At 45.9% G+C, this 22,224-nt stretch overlaps 1 long non-coding RNA gene across 1 annotated transcript; it reads left to right on the top strand.

Moving 5' to 3' along the window:
• Positions 1–19,800: 19,800 nt before the first annotated feature.
• LOC122930748 lies at positions 19,801–21,259 on the top strand. Its single transcript, XR_006388171.1, has 2 exons — positions 19,801–19,975; positions 21,226–21,259. It is a non-coding gene; the product is annotated as an uncharacterized LOC122930748 (long non-coding RNA).
• Positions 21,260–22,224: the final 965 nt, after the last annotated feature.

Genomic DNA, 22,224 nt, shown 5'->3' with positions numbered 1-22,224 from the left:
TCTTCATGTCAGCAGAGAATTAGTCTGCATGTCATAGCAGAGAATGAGGCTTCACGTCAGCCACCACTGCAACAGTCCATTGGCATATATTTAGGCCCAGCACACCAGGCAGAGGAGAGAGGTCCCGTAACAGAGCAATCTGGCTTCATGTCAGCAGAGAATTAGTCTGCATGTCATAGCAGAGAATGAGGCTTCACGTCAGCCACCACTGCAACAGTCCATTGGCATATATTTAGGCCCAGCACACACAGGCAGAGGAGAGAGGTCCCGTAACAGACGAATCTGGCTTCATGTCAGCAGAGAATCAGTCTGCATGTCATAGCAGAGAATGAGGCTTCACGTCAGCCACCACTGCAACAGTCCATTGGCATATATTTAGGCCCAGCACCACAGGCAGAGGAGAGAGGTCCCGTAACAGAGAATCTGGCTTCATGTCAGCAGAGAATTAGTCTGCATGTCATAGCAGAGAATGAGGCTTCACGTCAGCCCACCACTGCAACAGTCCATTGGCATATATTTAGGCCCAGCACCCAGGCAGAGGAGAGAGGTCCCGTAACAGAGAATCTGTCTTCATGTCAGCAGAGAATTAGTCTGCATGTCATAGCAGAGAATGAGGCTTCACGTCAGCCACCACTGCAACAGTCCATTGGCATATATTTAGGCCCAGCACCCAGGCAGAGGAGGGAGGTCCCGTAACAGAGAATCTGTCTTCATGTCAGCAGAGAATTAGTCTGCATGTCATAGCAGAGAATGAGGCTTCACGTCAGCCACCACTGCAACAGTCCATTGGCATATATTTAGGCCCAGCACACACAGGCAGAGGAGAGAGGTCCCGTAACAGAGAATCTGGCTTCATGTCAGCAGAGAATTAGTCTGCATGTCATAGCAGAGAATGAGGCTTCACGTCAGCCACCACTGCAACAGTCCATTGGCATATATTTAGGCCCAGCACACACACAGGCAGAGGAGAGAGGTCCCGTAACAGAGAATCTGTCTTCATGTCAGCAGAGAATTAGTCTGCATGTCATAGCAGAGAATGAGGCTTCACGTCAGCCACCACTGCAACAGTCCATTGGCATATATTTAGGCCCAGCACCCAGGCAGAGGAGAGAGGTCCCGTAACAGAGAATCTGTCTTCATGTCAGCAGAGAATTAGTCTGCATGTCATAGCAGAGAATGAGGCTTCACGTCAGCCACCACTGCAACAGTCCATTGGCATATATTTAGGCCCAGCACACCAGGCAGAGGAGAGAGGTCCCGTAACAGAGAATCTGTCTTCATGTCAGCAGAGAATTAGTCTGCATGTCATAGCAGAGAATGAGGCTTCACGTCAGCCCACCACTGCAACAGTCCATTGGCATATATTTAGGCCCAGCACCCAGGCAGAGGAGAGAGGTCCCGTAACAGAGAATCTGTCTTCATGTCAGCAGAGAATTAGTCTGCATGTCATAGCAGAGAATGAGGCTTCACGTCAGCCACCACTGCAACAGTCCATTGGCATATATTTAGGCCCAGCACCACAGGCAGAGGAGAGAGGTCCCGTAACAGACGAATCTGGCTTCATGTCAGCAGAGAATCAGTCTGCATGTCATAGCAGAGAATGAGGCTTCACGTCAGCCACCACTGCAACAGTCCATTGGCATATATTTAGGCCCAGCACCCAGGCAGAGGAGAGAGGTCCCGTAACAGAGAATCTGGCTTCATGTCAGCAGAGAATTAGTCTGCATGTCATAGCAGAGAATGAGGCTTCACGTCAGCCACCACTGCAACAGTCCATTGGCATATATTTAGGCCCAGCACACACACAGGCAGAGGAGAGAGGTCCCGTAACAGAGAATCTGTCTTCATGTCAGCAGAGAATTAGTCTGCATGTCATAGCAGAGAATCAGGCTTCACGTCACCCACCACTGCAACAGTCCATTGGCATATATTTAGGCCCAGCACCCAGGCAGAGGAGGGAGGTCCCGTAACAGAGAATCTGTCTTCATGTCAGCAGAGAATTAGTCTGCATGTCATAGCAGAGAATGAGGCTTCACGTCAGCCACCACTGCAACAGTCCATTGGCATATATTTAGGCCCAGCACACACAGGCAGAGGAGAGAGGTCCCGTAACAGAGAATCTGTCTTCATGTCAGCAGAGAATTAGTCTGCATGTCATAGCAGAGAATGAGGCTTCACGTCAGCCACCACTGCAACAGTCCATTGGCATATATTTAGGCCCAGCACACACAGGCAGAGGAGAGAGGTCCCGTAACAGACAATCTGGCTTCATGTCAGCAGAGAATTAGTCTGCATGTCATAGCAGAGAATGAGGCTTCACGTCACCCACCACTGCAACAGTCCATTGGCATATATTTAGGCCCAGCACCCAGGCAGAGGAGGGAGGTCCCGTAACAGAGAATCTGTCTTCATGTCAGCAGAGAATTAGTCTGCATGTCATAGCAGAGAATGAGGCTTCACGTCAGCCACCACTGCAACAGTCCATTGGCATATATTTAGGCCCAGCACACACACAGGCAGAGGAGAGAGGTCCCGTAACAGAGAATCTGGCTTCATGTCAGCAGAGAATCAGTCTGCATGTCATAGCAGAGAATCAGGCTTCACGTCAGCCACCACTGCAACAGTCCATTGGCATATATTTAGGCCTAGCACACAGGCAGAGGAGAGAGGTCCCGTAACAGACAATCTGGCTTCATGTCAGCAGAGAATCAGTCTGCATGTCATAGCAGAGAATGAGGCTTCACGTCAGCCACCACTGCAACAGTCCATTGTCATAAATTTAGGCCCAGCACCCAGGCAGAGGAGAGAGGTCCCGTAACAGACAATCTGGCTTCATGTCAGCAGAGAATTAGTCTGCATGTCATAGCAGAGAATCAGGCTTCATGTCAGCCACCACTGCAACAGTCCATTGGCATATATTTAGGCCTAGCACACAGGCAGAGGAGAGGTTCATTCAACTTTGGGTAGCATCGCAATATAATGGTAAAATGAAAATAAAAATAGGATTGAATGAGGAAGTGCCCTGGAGTCCAATAATATATGGTTATGGGGAGGTAGTTAATGTCTAATCTGGACAAGGGACGGACAGGTCCTGTGGGATCCATGCCTGGTTCATTTTTATGAACGTCAGCTTGTCCACATTGGCTGTAGACAGGCGGCTGCGTTTGTCTGTAATGACGCCCCCTGCCGTGCTGAATACACGTTCAGACAAAACGCTGGCTGCCGGGCAGGCCAGCACCTCCAAGGCATAAAAGGCTAGCTCTGGCCACGTGGACAATTTAGAGACCCAGAAGTTGAATGGGGCCGAACCATCAGTCAGTACGTGGAGGGGTGTGCACACGTACTGTTCCACCATGTTAGTGAAATGTTGCCTCCTGCTAACACGTTGCGTATCAGGTGGTGGTGCAGTTAGCTGTGGCGTGTTGACAAAAGTTTTCCACATCTCTGCCATGCTAACCCTGCCCTCAGAGGAGCTGGCCGTGACACAGCTGCCTTGGCGACCTCTTGCTCCTCCTCTGCCTTGGCCTTGGGCTTCCACTTGTTCCCCTGTGACATTTGGGAATGCTCTCAGTAGCGCGTCTACCAACGTGCGCTTGTACTCGCGCATCTTCCTATCACGCTCCAGTGCAGGAAGTAAGGTGGGCACATTGTCTTTGTAGCGTGGATCCAGCAGGGTGGCAACCCAGTAGTCCGCACAGGTTAAAATGTGGGCAACTCTGCTGTCGTTGCGCAGGCACTGCAGCATGTAGTCGCTCATGTGTGCCAGGCTGCCCAGGGGTAAGGACAAGCTGTCCTCTGTGGGAGGCGTATCGTCATCGTCCTGCCTTTCCCCCCAGCCACGCACCAGTGATGGACCCGAGCTGCGTTGGGTGCCACCCCGCTGTGACCATGCTTCATCCTCATCCTCCTCCACCTCCTCCTCATCCTCGTCCTCCTCGTCCTCCAGTAGTGGGCCCTGGCTGGCCACATTTGTACCTGGCCTCTGCTGTTGCCAAAAACCTCCCTCTGAGTCACTTCGAAGAGACTGGCCTGAAAGTGCTAAAAATGACCCCTCTTCCTCCTCCTCCTCCTCCTCCTCCTGGGCCACCTCCTCTTCCATCATCGCCCTAAGTGTTTTCTCAAGGAGACATAGAAGTGGTATTGTAACGCTGATAACGGTGTCATCGCCACTGGCCATGTTGGTGGAGTACTCGAAACAGCGCAACAGGGCACACAGGTCTCGCATGGAGGCCCAGTCATTGGTGGTGAAGTGGTGCTGTTCTGTAGTGCGACTGACCCGTGCGTGCTGCAGCTGAAACTCCACTATGGCCTGCTGCTGCTCGCACAGTCTGTCCAGCATGTGCAAGGTGGAGTTCCACCTGGTGGGCACGTCGCATATGAGGCGGTGAGCGGGAAGGCCGAAGTTACGCTGTAGCGCAGACAGGCGAGCAGCAGCAGGATGTGAACGCCGGAAGCGCGAACAGACGGCCCGCACTTTATGCAGCAGCTCTGACATGTCGGGGTAGTTGTGAATGAACTTCTGCACCACCAAATTCAGCACATGCGCCAAGCAAGGGATGTGCGTCAAATTGGCTAGTCCCAGAGCTGCAACGAGATTTCGCCCATTATCACACACCACCAGGCCGGGCTTGAGGCTCACCGGCAGCAACCACTCGTCGGTCTGTTGTTCTATACCCCGCCACAACTCCTGTGCGGTGTGGGGCCTGTCCCCCAAACATATGAGTTTCAGAATGGCCTGCTGACGTTTACCCCGGGCTGTGCTGAAGTTGGTGGTGAAGGTGTGTGGCTGACTGGATGAGCAGGTGGAAGAAGAGGAGGAGGAAGCCGAGAAGGAGGAGGTGGCAACAGGAGGCAAAGAATGTTGCCCTGCGATCCTTGGCGGCGGAAGGACGTGCGCCAAACAGCTCTCCGCCTGGGGCCCAGCTGCCACTACATTTACCCAGTGTGCAGTTAGGGAGATATAGCGTCCCTGGCCGTGCTTACTGGTCCACGTATCTGTGGTTAGGTGGACCTTGCCACAGATGGCGTTGCGCAGTGCACACTTGATTTTATCGGATACTTGGTTGTGCAGGGAAGGCACGGCTCTCTTGGAGAAGTAGTGCCGGCTGGGAACAACATACTGTGGGACAGCAAGCGACATGAGCTGTTTGAAGCTGTCTGTGTCCACCAGCCTAAATGACAGCATTTCATAGGCCAGTAGTTTAGAAATGCTGGCATTCAGGGCCAGGGATCGAGGGTGGCTAGGTGGGAATTTACGCTTTCTATCAAATGTTTGTGAGATGGAGAGCTGAACGCTGGCGTGTGACATGGTTGAGACGCTTGGTGACGGAGGTGGTGGTGGTGGTGTTGGTGGTACATCCCCTGTTTGCTGGGCGGCAGGTGCCAACGTTCCTCCAGAGGCGGAGGAAGAGGCCGAGGCGGCAGCAGCAGAATAGGCCGAGGCGGCAGCAGCAGAAGAGGTAGCAGGGGGAGCCTGAGTGACTTCCTTGGTTTTAAGGTGTTTACTCCACTGCAGTTCATGCTTTGCATGCAGGTGCCTGGTCATGCAGGTTGTGCTCAGGTTCAGAACGTTAATGCCTCGCTTCAGGCTCTGATGGCACAGCGTGCAAACCACTCGGGTCTTGTCGTCAGCACATTGTTTGAAGAAGTGCCATGCCAGGGAACTCCTTGAAGCTGCCTTTGGGGTGCTCGGTCCCAGATGGCGGCGGTCAGTAGCAGGCGGAGTCTCTTGGCGGCGGGTGTTCTGCTTTTGCCCACTGCTCCCTCTTTTGCTACGCTGTTGGCTCGGTCTCACCACTGCCTCTTCCTCCGAACTGTGAAAGTCAGTGGCACGACCTTCATTCCATGTGGGGTCTAGGACCTCATCGTCCCCTGCATCGTCTTCCACCCAGTCTTGATCCCTGACCTCCTGTTCAGTCTGCACACTGCAGAAAGACGCAGCAGTTGGCACCTGTGTTTCGTCATCATCAGAGACATGCTGAGGTGGTATTCCCATGTCCTCATCATCAGGAAACATAAGTGGTTGTGCGTCAGTGCATTCTATGTCTTTCACCGCTGGGGAAGGGCTAGGTGGATGCCCTTGGGAAACCCTGCCAGCGGAGTCTTCAAACAGCATAAGAGACTGCTGCATAACTTGAGGCTGAGACAGTTTCCCTGGTATGCATGGGGGTGATGTGACAGACTGATGGGGTTGGTTTTCAGGCGCCATCTGTGCGCTTTCTGCAGAAGACTGGGTGGGAGATAATGTGAACGTGCTGGATCCACTGTCGGCCACCCAATTGACTAATGCCTGTACCTGCTCAGGCCTTACCATCCTTAGAACGGCATTGGGCCCCACCATATATCGCTGTAAATTCTGGCGGCTACTGGGACCTGAGGTAGTTGGTACACTAGGACGTGTGGATGTGGCAGAACGGCCACGTCCTCTCCCAGCACCAGAGGGTCCACTAACACCACCACGACCATGTCCACGTCCGCGTCCCTTACTAGATGTTTTTCTCATTGTTATGGTTCACCACAACAACAAATATATTATTTGGCCCAATGTATTGTATTCAAATTCAGCGGGATATAAATTTGAGGCCTAGTATTTAGGCGCTGGGTGACCGGTATGGATTTAGTGACAGAATTAGACTTGGAAATGCACAGAAGCGTGTGTGTGAAGTTATTCTGAATGACCCTATGTGCACCTTCAATATGATCTACCCTTTTAGGGATAGATTTCAAATAGCTCTGATATAGCAGAAACGACTAAATTATGAAATTGCTAAATTGGGAATTGTATTTCAACCCAGAACAAAAAATGTGCTTTGACGGACACTAAATAACTTTCCCAGCCACAACAGGACAGCGGTAACGAGAGATTTAGCGGGATATAAATTTGAGGCCTAGTATTTAGGCGCTGGGTGACAGGTATGGGTTTAGTGACAGAATTAGATTTGGAAATGCACAGTAGCGGGTGTGTGAAGTTATTCTGAATGACCCTATGTGCACCTTGAATATTATATACCCTTTTAGGGATAGATTTCAAATAGCTCTGATATAGCAGAAACCACTAAATTATGAAATTGCTAAATTGGGAATTGTATTTCAACCCAGAACAAGAAATGTGCTTGAACGGACACTAAATAACTCGCCCAGCTACAGCACTAGGGACAGATTTAGCGGGATATAAATTTGAGGCCTAGTATTTAGGCGCTGGGTGACAGGTATGGGTTTAGTGCCAGAATTAGACTTGGAAATACACAGTAGCGGGTGTGTGTGAAGTTATTCTGAATGACCCAATGTGCACCTTGAATATTATATACCCTTTTAGGGATAGATTTCAAATAGCTCTGATATAGCAGAAACCACTAAATTATGAAATTGCTAAATTGGGAATTGTATTTCAACCCAGAACAAGAAATGTGCTTGAACGGACACTAAATAACTCGCCCAGCTACAGCACTAAGGACAGATTTAGCGGGATATAAATTTGAGGCCTAGTATTTAGGCGCTGGGTGACAGGTATGGGTTTAGTGCCAGAATTAGACTTGGAAATACACAGTAGCGGGTGTGTGTGAAGTTATTCTGAATGACCCAATGTGCACCTTGAATATTATATACCCTTTTAGGGATAGATTTCAAATAGCTCTGATATAGCAGAAACCACTAAATTATGAAATTGCTAAATTGGGAATTGTATTTCAACCCAGAACAAGAAATGTGCTTGAACGGACACTAAATAACTCGCCCAGCTACAGCACTAAGGACAGATTTAGCGGGATATAAATTTGAGGCCTAGTATTTAGGCGCTGGGTGACAGGTATGGGTTTAGTGCCAGAATTAGACTTGGAAATACACAGTAGCGGGTGTGTGTGAAGTTATTCTGAATGACCCAATGTGCACCTTGAATATTATATACCCTTTTAGGGATAGATTTCAAATAGCTCTGATATAGCAGAAACCACTAAATTATGAAATTGCTAAATTGGGAATTGTATTTCAACCCAGAACAAGAAATGTGCTTGAACGGACACTAAATAACTCGCCCAGCTACAGCACTAGGGACAGATTTAGCGGGATATAAATTTGAGGCCTAGTATTTAGGCGCTGGGTGACAGGTATGGGTTTAGTGCCAGAATTAGACTTGGAAATACACAGTAGCGGGTGTGTGTGAAGTTATTCTGAATGACCCTAATGTGCACCTTGAATATTATATACCCTTTTAGGGATAGATTTCAAATAGCTCTGATATAGCAGAAACCACTAAATTATGAAATTGCTAAATTGGGAATTGTATTTCAACCCAGAACAAGAAATGTGCTTGAACGGACACTAAATAACTCGCCCAGCTACAGCACTAGGGACAGATTTAGCGGGATATAAATTTGAGGCCTAGTATTTAGGCGCTGGGTGACAGGTATGGGTTTAGTGCCAGAATTAGACTTGGAAATACACAGTAGCGGGTGTGTGTGAAGTTATTCTGAATGACCCAATGTGCACCTTGAATATTATATACCCTTTTAGGGATAGATTTCAAATAGCTCTGATATAGCAGAAACCACTAAATTATGAAATTGCTAAATTGGGAATTGTATTTCAACCCAGAACAAGAAATGTGCTTGAACGGACACTAAATAACTCGCCCAGCTACAGCACTAGGGACAGATTTAGCGGGATATAAATTTGAGGCCTAGTATTTAGGCGCTGGGTGACAGGTATGGGTTTAGTGCCAGAATTAGACTTGGAAATACACAGTAGCGGGTGTGTGTGAAGTTATTCTGAATGACCCAATGTGCACCTTGAATATTATATACCCTTTTAGGGATAGATTTCAAATAGCTCTGATATAGCAGAAACCACTAAATTATGAAATTGCTAAATTGGGAATTGTATTTCAACCCAGAACAAGAAATGTGCTTGAACGGACACTAAATAACTCGCCCAGCTACAGCACTAGGGACAGATTTAGCTGGGATATAAATTTGAGGCCTAGTATTTAGGCGCTGGGTGACAGGTATGGGTTTAGTGCCAGAATTAGACTTGGAAATACACAGTAGCGGGTGTGTGTGAAGTTATTCTGAATGACCCAATGTGCACCTTGAATATTATATACCCTTTTAGGGATAGATTTCAAATAGCTCTGATATAGCAGAAACCACTAAATTATGAAATTGCTAAATTGGGAATTGTATTTCAACCCAGAACAAGTAATGTGCTTGAACGGTCACGAAATAACTCGCCCAGCTACAGCACTAGGGACAGATTTAGCGGGATATAAATTTGAGGCCTAGTATTTAGGCGCTGGGTGACAGGTATGGGTTTAGTGCCAGAATTAGACTTGGAAATACACAGTAGCGGGTGTGTGTGAAGTTATTCTGAATGACCCAATGTGCACCTTGAATATTATATACCCTTTTAGGGATAGATTTCAAATAGCTCTGATATAGCAGAAACCACTAAATTATGAAATTGCTAAATTGGGAATTGTATTTCAACCCAGAACAAGAAATGTGCTTGAACGGACACTAAATAACTCGCCCAGCTACAGCACTAAGGACAGATTTAGCGGGATATAAATTTGAGGCCTAGTATTTAGGCGCTGGGTGACAGGTATGGGTTTAGTGCCAGAATTAGACTTGGAAATACACAGTAGCGGGTGTGTGTGAAGTTATTCTGAATGACCCAATGTGCACCTTGAATATTATATACCCTTTTAGGGATAGATTTCAAATAGCTCTGATATAGCAGAAACCACTAAATTATGAAATTGCTAAATTGGGAATTGTATTTCAACCCAGAACAAGAAATGTGCTTGAACGGACACTAAATAACTCGCCCAGCTACAGCACTAGGGACAGATTTAGCGGGATATAAATTTGAGGCCTAGTATTTAGGCGCTGGGTGACAGGTATGGGTTTAGTGCCAGAATTAGACTTGGAAATACACAGTAGCGGGTGTGTGTGAAGTTATTCTGAATGACCCAATGTGCACCTTGAATATTATATACCCTTTTAGGGATAGATTTCAAATAGCTCTGATATAGCAGAAACCACTAAATTATGAAATTGCTAAATTGGGAATTGTATTTCAACCCAGAACAAGAAATGTGCTTGAACGGACACTAAATAACTCGCCCAGCTACAGCACTAAGGACAGATTTAGCGGGATATAAATTTGAGGCCTAGTATTTAGGCGCTGGGTGACCGGTATGGATTTAGTGACAGAATTAGACTGGGATATGGCCAAAAAATAAACAGACTATTGCTGGTTAAATGCACTTGGTGTGACAGCTTCACCCTGATGTAGGCTTTAGCCAAAAAACAACCACACCATTGAGGGTTAAATGCACTTGGTGACAGGCGCAGCTTGCCCCTGATTTAGTATATGGCCAAAAAATGAACAGACTATTGCTGGTTAAATGCACTTGGTGTGACAGCTTCACCCTGATGTAGGCTTTAGCCAAAAAACAACCACACCATTGAGGGTTAAATGCACTTGGTGACAGGCGCAGCTTGCCCCTGATTTTGTATATGGCCAAAAAATGAACAGACTATTGCTGGTTAAATGCACTTGGTGTGACAGCTTCACCCTGATGTAGGCTTTAGCCAAAAAACAACCACACCATTGAGGGTTAAATGCACTTGGTCGCAGCTTGTGCTGGCGCACCACAAGACACAAAATGGCCGCCGATCACCCCAGAAAAATGTGACTGACAAACGGTCTGGGCAGCCTAAAAACAGTGAGCAATTGAGGATCAGCAGCTCAATGATCCACAGCTGCAGATCGATCAGTTAATCAAGTCCTTTGGAGGAGTTAATCTGCCTAATCTCGCCCTACTGTCGCAGCCGCAACCTCTCCCTACGCTAATCAGAGCAGAGTGACGGGCGGCGCTATGTGACTCCAGCTTAAATAGAGGCTGGGTCACATGGTGCTCTGGCCAATCACAGCCATGCCAATAGTAGGCATGGCTGTGATGGCCTCTTGGGGCAAGTAGTATGACGCTTGTTGATTGGCTGCTTTGCAGCCTTTCAAAAAGCGCCAAGAAAGCGTCACAAAAGCGCGAAGAAAGCGACGAACACCGAACCCGAACCCGGACTTTTACGAAAATGTCCGGGTTCGGGTCCGTGTCACGGACACCCCAAAATTCGGTACGAACCCGAACTATACAGTTCGAGTTCGCTCATCCCTAGATGATAGGAATAACTGAGGAACTTTGGTAGCAGTAAATGAGATCCAGACTAGTAATATAATCCAACTTGTCTTTACTTAATAGCAGCAGAAATCCGTACAAGTTACAGCAATAGTCTTTAGGTCCCAGCAGGTATAGGCAATGTATGGCAGGGATCAATATCTCTTCTGCTTCTATACTATGTGCCTGGAGAATCTGGCAGGTATTTATCTTCTGCTCTGTCTGTCTTCTGCTTAGTATGGGCCTGACTAGCTGAGGAGGAATTTGGCTTCTCCTGGACTCTGGATATGTACTCACAGCTTGGCTCACAGGGAACGCTTCCTCCTGGAGGCTGGAGATGGCTGCTTTTCTTGTCAACCAGCTGAGGCTGATGGCTCAGGCTGGGAAGAGTGATCTTGGCCTCAACCGAGGCTCGATCCTGTCTTGGGATCCCTGTTTCTGGGAGCTCCTACTAACACAGCCTACCCCAAGCCGGGGTGGCTGGTACACTAAACTGAACTTCCTTTCCTCCCCATGAGGCAGGATGTGGGAACATTCCACACCTCCTCAAAGAGGGGAAGGGGGGCAGACTGGAATGTACTATCTCAGTCCAGATATGCTAAACTGTCTAAGTCTATGCTAAACACATTGCTGCCACCTGCTGGTGAACATGAAAATTACAGCAATTACATGAAACAGGCCTAGAAAATGCATATGATGACAAGAATGACAATAGTGACCGTATAATTACACTTGACATGTGGTAGCAGGGAAAGAGAGTTTGGTAACATACTCCGGGATGTTACAAATCTTCAGTCTGGAGTCTATGATGAGCAGTTTTCTTCAGCTGCCTACAGAATAAACCACCTAACAGCAGCAGCAGGACATGCAGCAGATCCTCAACAAGCAGGTGAGGGCATAGTTGGACTGAACCCTGTCACCCATGATCCAAGATCCCCTGGACTACTGGGCATGCAAACTTGAAGTGTTCGCCATGGGCATGCTTTCCTCCCCAACCGGTAGTGTGGCATCAGAGCGGGTGTTCAGTGCAGTGAGGGGTATAATTACTGCTAAGAGAACTCGCCTGTCCTCCCTAAATGTTGAGAGACGAACCTTCATAAAGATGAATCAGGCGTGGATCAACCCGGATTTCCAGACTACAATGCCTGATGCAACAGAATAGATCATTCTGCCATTAATGATTATACTGTAGTGTCCTGCTGCCACTATTCTGATGCTGCCACTCGCCTGATGCCACCTGCCTGCTGCCTCTACTGCCATTCCTACAATAGGGCTTCTTGGCCTACTGATATGTACATGTTACATTTTTAACAGGATATGCATGCCACTGGGTCTTGTTATCACACTGCTGTTTTTGTGTTCTCCTACTACTGTGATCTGCCACCATCATGTGCTGTATGTCACTGCTGCTGCCCCCCCTCCTCACTCTATCATGGGGCGACTATTGTCACTGTTGCTTCCCCACCCCACACACACACACACACTGTCATGGGGCCATTATTGTCACTGTTACTGCCACTTCTGTTGATTCCCATCCCCACTGTGTTATGTGGCCCCTATTGTCTCCGTTTGGCCGTGTTGACAACACTGTTTATTTTTCCGTTCCTCTTATCCATCAGAAGAACAAAAAGAAAAAAAAAAGGATCCTGTATTTTGAGCATATTTGATCAGTATTTATAAGCCAAAAGCAGGAATGGGTCCAAAACACAGAAGAGAGGCAACTATTTCCATAACATTTTATCTCTGTTTTGGACCCACTCCTAAGGCTACTTTCCAGGAGAAGTTCTCAAAACCACAGCACAACGCTTCAGTTTTGTCCCCATTCATTGTCAATTGGGACAAAACTGAACAAACCGGAACGGAGTACACCAGAATACATTCTGTTCAGGTTTGTTTCTTTCCCATGCTACAAGCAGCGTTTTTGTAAATAGTGCAATAGTGATTTTTATGGATATGAAAAAAACGGATTCCAGCGCCCATTGACTTACAATGGTTTTAGTGCCAGATCCGGCTTGTTCGGTTTACCCATGCTGCATATAAAAATGCTACTTGCATCAGTTTTGTGTCCGGCATGGGAATGAAACAAACCTGGACGGAATGCATTCTGGTGCACTTGGTTCCGGTTGTGCTGCAGTATTGAGAGCTGGTGCCGGATCTCAAAACCGAACAACACAATGCTGATGTGAAAGTAGCCTTAGGAGTGGGTCCAAAACAGAGATAAAATGTAATGAAAACATTTGCATTTCTCAGACTTGGGACGTTTTTGTCATTGCTTTGTTGAATGTCAATTTACTGACAAAACCCTGTTGTTTAACTCATTTACATTAGATACAAATAAAAGTGTCCTATTTTAATACCACGATGAGTTGATTTTTCTTTTCATAAATGTGACTTGACAAAAAGTTGCATCTTTCTGCCATAAATGCGACTTTTTACACAAAACACCACCACATAAGCTGGCTTAATTGTCCGCAATAATTAGAACCATTTCTGACAATAAGAGGATCATAAATGAGTTATGATTTGCGCCAATTTGATAGCCCCGCCCACTTTGACATTTATAACTAATGTCTGGGGTGATACATTCTTTATGATGAAAATTCCAGAGAAAACAGTTGATATATTTTCGCAAATCAAAACACCATTCTTTTTTGCGCATTGTATGCCATTATCCTGGCGCAACATGCTTAGTAAATGTCCCCCAATATACTATTTCTGCATATTGGTTTTTGCTTGCCTAGCGAGTAGAGATGAGCGAATTTCCCAAAATTCATTTCATGTCTGATTCAGTCATATCAAATCAGATTTTTTTAGTCTGAATTAATTTGACCCGAATTGAAAGTGCCCCAAATGCCCTAAAAAGTTGTGTATTACAACACTCTGGGGTTTCCTGGGACTGTATCCAACCCCTTCAAGCTCTTTATCACCAATACAGCATTAGTAATGTGAAAGTGACGGTGACATATATGACTATGGGTAAACAGATGGTAGCTGGTGGTAACAAATAGCCTGTTTAACACACTGCACCACCAGATTTTTTTCTAAAATTAAAAACTGTTTAAAAATTATCCCTTTTTGGTGGCAGATGCCTTCTCCTTTGTCTTCTGATCTGCAAAATGGTGGCTACTAGTGATGATCGAGCACCAAAGTATTCGGATGTTCGGGCCGAACACATTGCTATATTCGTGTGCTCGGCCGAGGACCCGAGTATAATGGAAGTCAACGGAAGACAACCAGGCACCCCCTGCTCTGAAGAGGGGAGGGTGCCTGGTCCATTGGAAAAAGTCAGAAAGTGACATAAACACCACCGAAATGGATTGGGAACAGCATGGGGACGATGTCTGGATGCATCTTGGACTCGCTGCTGGGAACCATGTTGTCCGAGTTGTACGCCACTTTTACAGACTGACAAAAATACGCACAAACCCCCCCCCCAAAAAATCCCTTTACAGGAAAAATTGTTAGGAAACATTCTTTCCTGTATATTCATATGTATATAAAGTGCAAGTGCTGTAATAAAATTACAAGCAAGAAGCACTCCGAAACAGACTGTATATCACATAAAGGAGGTCCTCATTCACATTGTGGTACAATTGTTCAGGTAGTGGGACTCCTACACTCATAAATGCTATGCATTAAGTGAAAGGGCTGCCAAAAATTACAAGGAACGGCACTCCAAAACACCCTTTGTTACACATAAAGCAGGGCATCATACAGACCCTTGAAAAATTATGCTGGTAAATCCTCAAAAACATTTGGAGCACGGGCCTGCTGATCTCACCATCTAAAACCTTAGGGGTGAGGGCCTGCTGCCGCATTGGTGACTCTAGTTAACGTCTAGGCGATTGCACGTCCCCGTGATGGCGGCGATCCATTTGGATGTCTGCCCTATCAACTTTCAATGTTCTTTTCTGCGCCTACCATGGTGATCACGTGTAATAGGGAATCAGGGTTTGATGCTGGATAGGGAGCTTGAAAAAGGGATACCACATCCAAGGGAGGTCAATGGCTGAAATCTGATTGGGTGGAGATGGTGGGTCAAGTTGGCAACATTTTAAGGGCCAGTAATTTTGAAAGTTGCGCATTTAGTGCAATGGCCTGTGGGTGGGTATTTGCGCTTGCGTTCAAATGATTGTGTTATGGACATTTGGACACTGCGCTGGGACAGGGAAGTGGATGTTGTTGCTGATGGTTCATGCGAAGGTCCAGGTGCAGGGTGATGGGCATTGCGCCTTCGGCAGGGGATTGACTATCAGTGCGTAACACAGGGAAGAGGAGGCAGTGGTGTGACCCACAGACCCAGATTGTGGACCCAGGCGTTCGGCCCACTTGTTAGGGTGCTTGGATGCCATGTGGCAGATTATGCTGGTGGTGGTGAGGTTGCTAGTGTTCACACCCCGACTCACTTTGGTACGGCACAGGTTAAAAACGACCACTCTTTTGTCGTCTGCACTTTCCTGAAAAAAGCGCCATACTGCGGAACACCTGCCCTTGGCAAGGTCGATTTAAGCATCGGGGTGCTCGGTGTAACGGTTGCGGGCCTGTTTGGTGTGGGACGACTTCTCCCTTTTGCAACCCCACTGCCTCGGCTTTTCACCTTCCCATGTTGGGTCAGTGACCTCATCGTCAACAACCTCGTTTTCCACTTCCTGACTTTGCTCATCCTCCTGACTTGACCTAACCACAACCTCAGTGATTGGTAACTGTGTCTCATCATCATCCACCTCGTGAACGAATGATTGCCGTTCACCACCGTCATCTTCTTGAGACTGTGAAGGCTCAAGAGGTTGGGAATCAGGGCACAAAATCTCGGGTCCCTCTTTAAGCGTGCTGGGCACGAGGGCCAAATGTAATAGTGGCGCTGGATAGAGCTCCTTCGAATATCCAAGTGTGGGATCACTCATTTGGCAAGCCTCTCCATGGAGAGAGTTACTATGATCAGAGAGAATATTCGGTTGACCAGACTCTTGGTTACAGAGACTGGACTTGGTGGAAGACAGGGTGGTGCTTAATCGACTGGAAGCATTATCTTTAGCAAGCCAACCGACCAACTGTTCGCACTGGTCCGACTTGAACAGTGTTGTCCTGCGCCGCCCAGCTAAGTTGGACATGAAGCTGAGTACAGTGGATGTTTTATTTTTTTCTGGTGCACTGGCTGCAGGCACAGTTTCATTGCGCCCAGGGCCACGGCCTCTGTGTGCACCATCAGCATCACGCCTACTTCCCCGTCCCTTAGTGCTCGCCTTCTTCATTTTAATTGTTTTGTCACTAGATGTGGCGCAGATTGTTTTACAGTCTGCTAAATAAACAGTTTTCTGATGCAGGACAGTATATGCCACAGAAACACACAGAATATGGACACTAGATGAGGCCCAGATATTTGGATTTTGTTCTAAAGAAACCGTTTTCTGATACAGGACAGGATATGTCACAGAAACACACAGAATATGGACACTAGATTAGGCCCAGATATTAGGATTTTGCTCTAAAGACATTATTTTCTGATGCAGGACAGTATATGTCACAGAAACACACAGAATATGTGCACAATTTTAGGCCCAGATTATTGGAATCTGCGGTACAGACACTGTTTTCTGATGTAGTTTATATTTATATTTTTCACTATATCTGGCCCTGACAACCACAAAATGTATTGAATAGTGTTGAGCGCGAATATTCAAATTGCTAATTTTTTTCTCGAATATCGTAAGTTCGAGATTTCGCGAATATTTAGAATATAGTTCTATATATTCACGAAATCGAATATTCGTTTTTTTTTTGTTTTTTTTTTATTGTTATATTTTTTACTTTCCCACTTCCCTAAAGTAGTTCTTACCTGTCCTTTGGATTCCTGGCTTCCTGGCTGCTCCAGTCAGTGCCCGTTGCCGCTTCTGCCGACTTCCATGCTCATGGAGTGTCCCCATCACCATGGGAACGTCTTCCTATACTAGAATGTACTGTCGGATTTGAGAATTACGTTGAAATCGCAATTCGATTAATTCAAGTTATAATAATCGAATTGCGATTTCAACTTTTTACGTATATTCTTAATATTGCTCTAACTTCGTCTTTTAGAATATTCATAATATTCTAAAAGACGAAGTTAGAGCAATATTACGAAATTTCGTAAAATAAGATTATACCACTATATTAGCTAAATCGATTGATTCTAAATTTTTTTGAATATTCGCTATATTGCAAGAAGCAGGGTGGAATCGATCTTGTTATTCGAATTCCCGATTTCTACCCGAAAAGCGGGAACGTTATGAATGATCGCATGAGGAATCGATCTTATGAGTGACGTAATCGTGTCACGTGACATGTGCCCTGGTTTTGGTTTTGGTTTTGCATTGCTTCCAGTGGAGTTTTCTGTCTTAAAATCGGTGATCGAAAATGGGCAAAATTCGATTTCAAAAGGATGAAGAAGAAATTATTCTCACTGTAAGTAATATTGTATTACAGCACTGTATTTTATTTCATATTGCATGCATGTCAGAACAATATTTAGCATTAGCAACACTCGACCTACAGCTTACTAAGGCTACTTTCACATTTGCGTTTGGGGCTCCGCTTGTGAGTTCCGTTTAAAGGCTCTCACAAGCGGCCCCGAACGCATCCGTATGGCCCCAATGCATTCTGAGTGGATGCGGATCCGCTCAGAATGCATCAGTCTGGCAGCGTTTGGCCTCCGTTCCCCTCAGCAGGCGGACACCTGAACGCTGCTTGCAGCGTTCCGGTGTCCGTCTGGCCATGCGGAGGCAAACGGATCCGTCCAGACTTACAATGGAAGTCAATGGGGGCGGATCCGTTTGAATTTTACACAATATGGCTCAATTTTCAAACGGCTCCGTCCCCCATTGACTTTCAATGTAAAGTCTGGACGGATCCGTCTGAGGCTACTTTCACACTTCAATTTTTTTTTACAATATAATGCAGACGGATCCGTTCTAGCCTTAGGCTACTTTCACACTTGCGTTCGGAGCGGATCCGCTCCTATAATGCAGACGATGAGATCCGTTCAGAACGGATCCGTCTGCATTATATTTCAGAAAAAAAATCTAAGTCTAATTGTTAGACAGACGGATCCGTCCTGACTTTACATTGAAAGCCAATGGGGGACAGATCCGTTTGAAATTGAGCCATATAGTGTCAACGTCAAACGGATCCGTCCCCATTGACTTACATTGTAAGGCTACTTTCACACTTGCGTACGGGGCTCCGCTTGTGAGTTCCGTTTGAAGGCTCTCACAAGCGGCCCCGAACGGATCCATGCGGCCCCAATGCATTCTGAGTGGATGCGGATCCTCTCAGAATGCATCAGTCTGGCACCGTCTGTCCTCCACTCCGCTCAGCAGACGGACACCCGACCACAGCTTGCAGCGTTCGGGTGTCCGCCTGACCGCGCGGAGTCAAACGGATCCGTCCAGATGGGGACGAATCCGTTTGAAGTTGACACAATATGGCTCAATTTCAAACTGATCTGTCCCCCATTGACTTTCAATGTAACGCACGGCCAGGCGGACACCCGAGCGCTGCAAGCTGCGTTCGGAGCGGATCCGTCTGGTGTCTGCACAGACGGATCCGCTCCTATAATGCAGACGATGGGATCCGTTCAGAATGGATCCGTCTGCATTATATTTCAGAAAAAATTCTAAGTGTGAAAGTTAGTCAGACGGATCCGTCCAGACTTTACATTGAAAGTCAATGGGGGACGGATCCGTTTGAAAATTGAGCCATATAGTGTCAACATCAAACGGATCTGTCCCCATTGACTTATTATTTATATTTAGATTGAGTGTTGCTAAATATTCGTGTATGCAAATATATATATATATTTTTTTTTTTTCCGTTCACATAGCTATATGAGGCCCTTTTTTTTTGCGGGACAAGATGCATTTTTTAATGCCACCATTTAATTTACCATGTTTTGTATTAGAAAAATAGTTTTATATGTAAAATTGGGAAAGGGTGGTGATTCAAACATTTAATATAGTGGTGTTTATTAAACTTTATTTAACTTTTTTTTTTTACAGCAATTAGCCCCCATAGGGGTCTCGTACATGGGATCTTTTGATCCCGTCTCCTATTCACGATAATAGAGATCTATTACGGTGAATAGGATTCTTACACACTCCATTCTGCGCTGTGCCTCGTGCATAGCTCAGTATGGAGAAAGCCATGGCAGGCCTGAATAGCTTCAGCAGCGTCCATGCTGCCATGGCAACCGATCGGAGCCCCGCGATTTCACTGCAGGGGCTCCGATTGGAAGGAAGATGGAGGCGCATCACGTCACAGGTGCCGCACTGAGCCTTGATCGCGGTACCTGAGGGGTTGAATGGCAGGGGCGGCGCGATCGCCGCTTCCTGTTAGTGCGGCCGGATGTCGGCTGTATCATATAGCCGGCAGATCGTTCGTATGGAGCGGCTCACTGCAGAGGCCCGCTCCATACATCCCCTGTCCCCATCCCCGCAATAACATACTTTTACGTGATAATGTGTGTAGGGGTTAAAGGCGTAACTACTTTTTGATTATTTTTTTGGGTGGATATTTCTTTGAATATTTGTATAATAAAAAAATTGGGATGATATGCTTTCATCTTTATCCTTCAGCGCTTTCTGGAGCGGGGATACCCATGGACCAGCAAAAGGGTCGAAAAACTGGCCATTGTGCAGTCTGTCCGGGCCGAATTAAAATTAAAAAGCGAGATATGGCACGACCACAAGGCCATACAAAAAAAGTTTTGTGACCTGAAGCGCCTACACAAAAAAATGGTCGATGAGTACAGTCGGCGATTACGCCCAGGTACAATGCTTACATGACTTTTGTATTTCTCTCTACAACACTCAGTAATGTATATATTCAGTTATGCTGCTAATCCGTACAGATGTAGTAGGGTTAACACACAACCTCTTAACTCAAATTTCTTAACTTATCACGTAATCTTGAAACACAAGGTATTTTTAAAATATCTTAACACATTTAATTGCATTAAGTTTACATAACACGTCTCATAAAGCATGTGTGTTACCTCTACTACATCCGTGTTTCATCCCTTTTCAAATGATTACTTAATACCTGTTGTGACATGTACAAAATCTTCCGGTTTCATCATACATCTCTACCTCGCTGAGATTGTATATATATTGTTATACACACAGCGCGGTACCGATGTATGATGTCACCGGATGATTTCATACGTTTCACACGTTTATATCTACATAAACTGCAAACATCATTCAGCATTCCGGTCAACGTCCCCGACCATTACATACATCCCCCACTTAATTTGCATGGGATTCAAGATTATATATATATATATATACACATATATATATATGTTCCGCAAAAACTATAAACGCAACCATCGATTTAAACGAAACTTGGTATACACATCCCTTGCTACCTGGAAATAAATCTTGCAGGGTCTCGGCTCTCTACGACGTACACGAGATTCCCAAAAAATGACCTGTATTATCCAATACAAGCGTGCCAGCCTTTCACTTAAATCCTAACTGCCAATTGACGGGAGCTGTGGAGTTCACAGTTAAAGGGGCGTTCACCGTGAAAGTCACTGTGTATTAGGGCCGGTCACCATCAAAGTCACTGTTAAAGGGGCGGTCACCGTCAAAGTGACACTTAAAGGGGAGACTTTAAGCCTCCTTCTAATTATAAAGTTACCGTGACAACTAAATCAACAGATCTTCAAAATGCGGCTTAGCAGACAGTCTAACGCTGGCAGCCACAAAAAATTATATACCCAACATAACACCATCCAATAACCCCTTATCTAATTTCTGAACTGTTGTTTGCTTTACCTAAGCATCCAATACCCAGTCACAATACCCTTTAGGGCACCTTCCTAACAAATCCCATGTTACCTCATCCTACCTTGTAACTTAGACTAGTTTTTTTTTTTTTTTAAAGGTAAATCCACTATTGGTATAATTCATAATCCCATGCAGATTCCACCATATAGGAATTTCTTGATCTTTACCTTGGTTATGGTTTATGAGTTGTTTGTGTAAATTCTTAACATTGTGTCATTATTACAGGTCAACCCGTTCCCTCGATCCGCCACCACAAAAACAAAAAAAAAAAAAGGTGAACGAGGAGCAGGGAGAAAATGTGGAGGCGCCCATGGAGGAGGAGAGGGAAAATGTTGAGGCGGCCATAGAGGAGGAGGGGGAAAATGTAGAGGCCACTTCCCCCCAAGATGTTGCCGAGACAGAGGCCACTGAGGAGGAGGCCGGACCTTCCCAGCCACCTGATTCCGCCCCCCCAGCTCCAGAAGAGGAGGAAGAGGTGGTCTACATCCCCCACCGGGAGGGTAAATATGTGCACACATTACTATAATTTGATATACATAACATATTCACAAGCATCCCAAGATCCCCACAACACCCTGCATCTCCGGAGCTGTAATGCACATGTGTAATGAATCTGACAAATAGCAGCCCTTAGTTAACATGGCTGCCTGTTTAGCTGAGTTGCATTTGCACCCCGGTTCACAAACGATTATGCCTGGGGGCAGGGTGTTTGTTGGTCCGTATCCGTAATAGATTGTCCCTCTGCATCAAGTCACGTTTCGCTGAGGCCTACGCTTAATGGCCGGTCGTGAAGTGGTTAAAAGTGGTAACAATGAGGGGACAACAGAAACTAGTGTTATATTAAAATTAAAAAAATGCACTATTTGTCTTATAAGTAACCCTAATTTTAATTATATATTTTTTTTCCAGTTGTGAACATGGCCATACGAGAATTGGAGGCCACCAAACAAGAATTTAGAAAAAATGTAGCGGAGCTAAAAAAAATTCAACACCGCTTTAATCGGAAGTTGCGGCAAATGGAGGAAATAAACCTCCACCAGCTCCGAAAACTGGACAAAATAGTTTGGAGCTGAAAAAGTTGCCATAGAGGCTTGCTTTATTATTTTTGTTTTAATAAATAAAATTTTTACAGTTTGATAACGTGTGTTGTTTTTTATTTTTATGTAATGTTACGGTGTAATTTTAGACATTTGTTGTAAGGCCCCTTTATTCCAGGGTCAGGAG

The sequence above is a fragment of the Bufo gargarizans genome, chromosome 3 (assembly GCF_014858855.1).
Source record: "Bufo gargarizans isolate SCDJY-AF-19 chromosome 3, ASM1485885v1, whole genome shotgun sequence".
NCBI lineage: Eukaryota > Metazoa > Chordata > Amphibia > Anura > Bufonidae > Bufo > Bufo gargarizans.
This window is presented reverse-complemented; position numbering and strand designations above follow the sequence as displayed.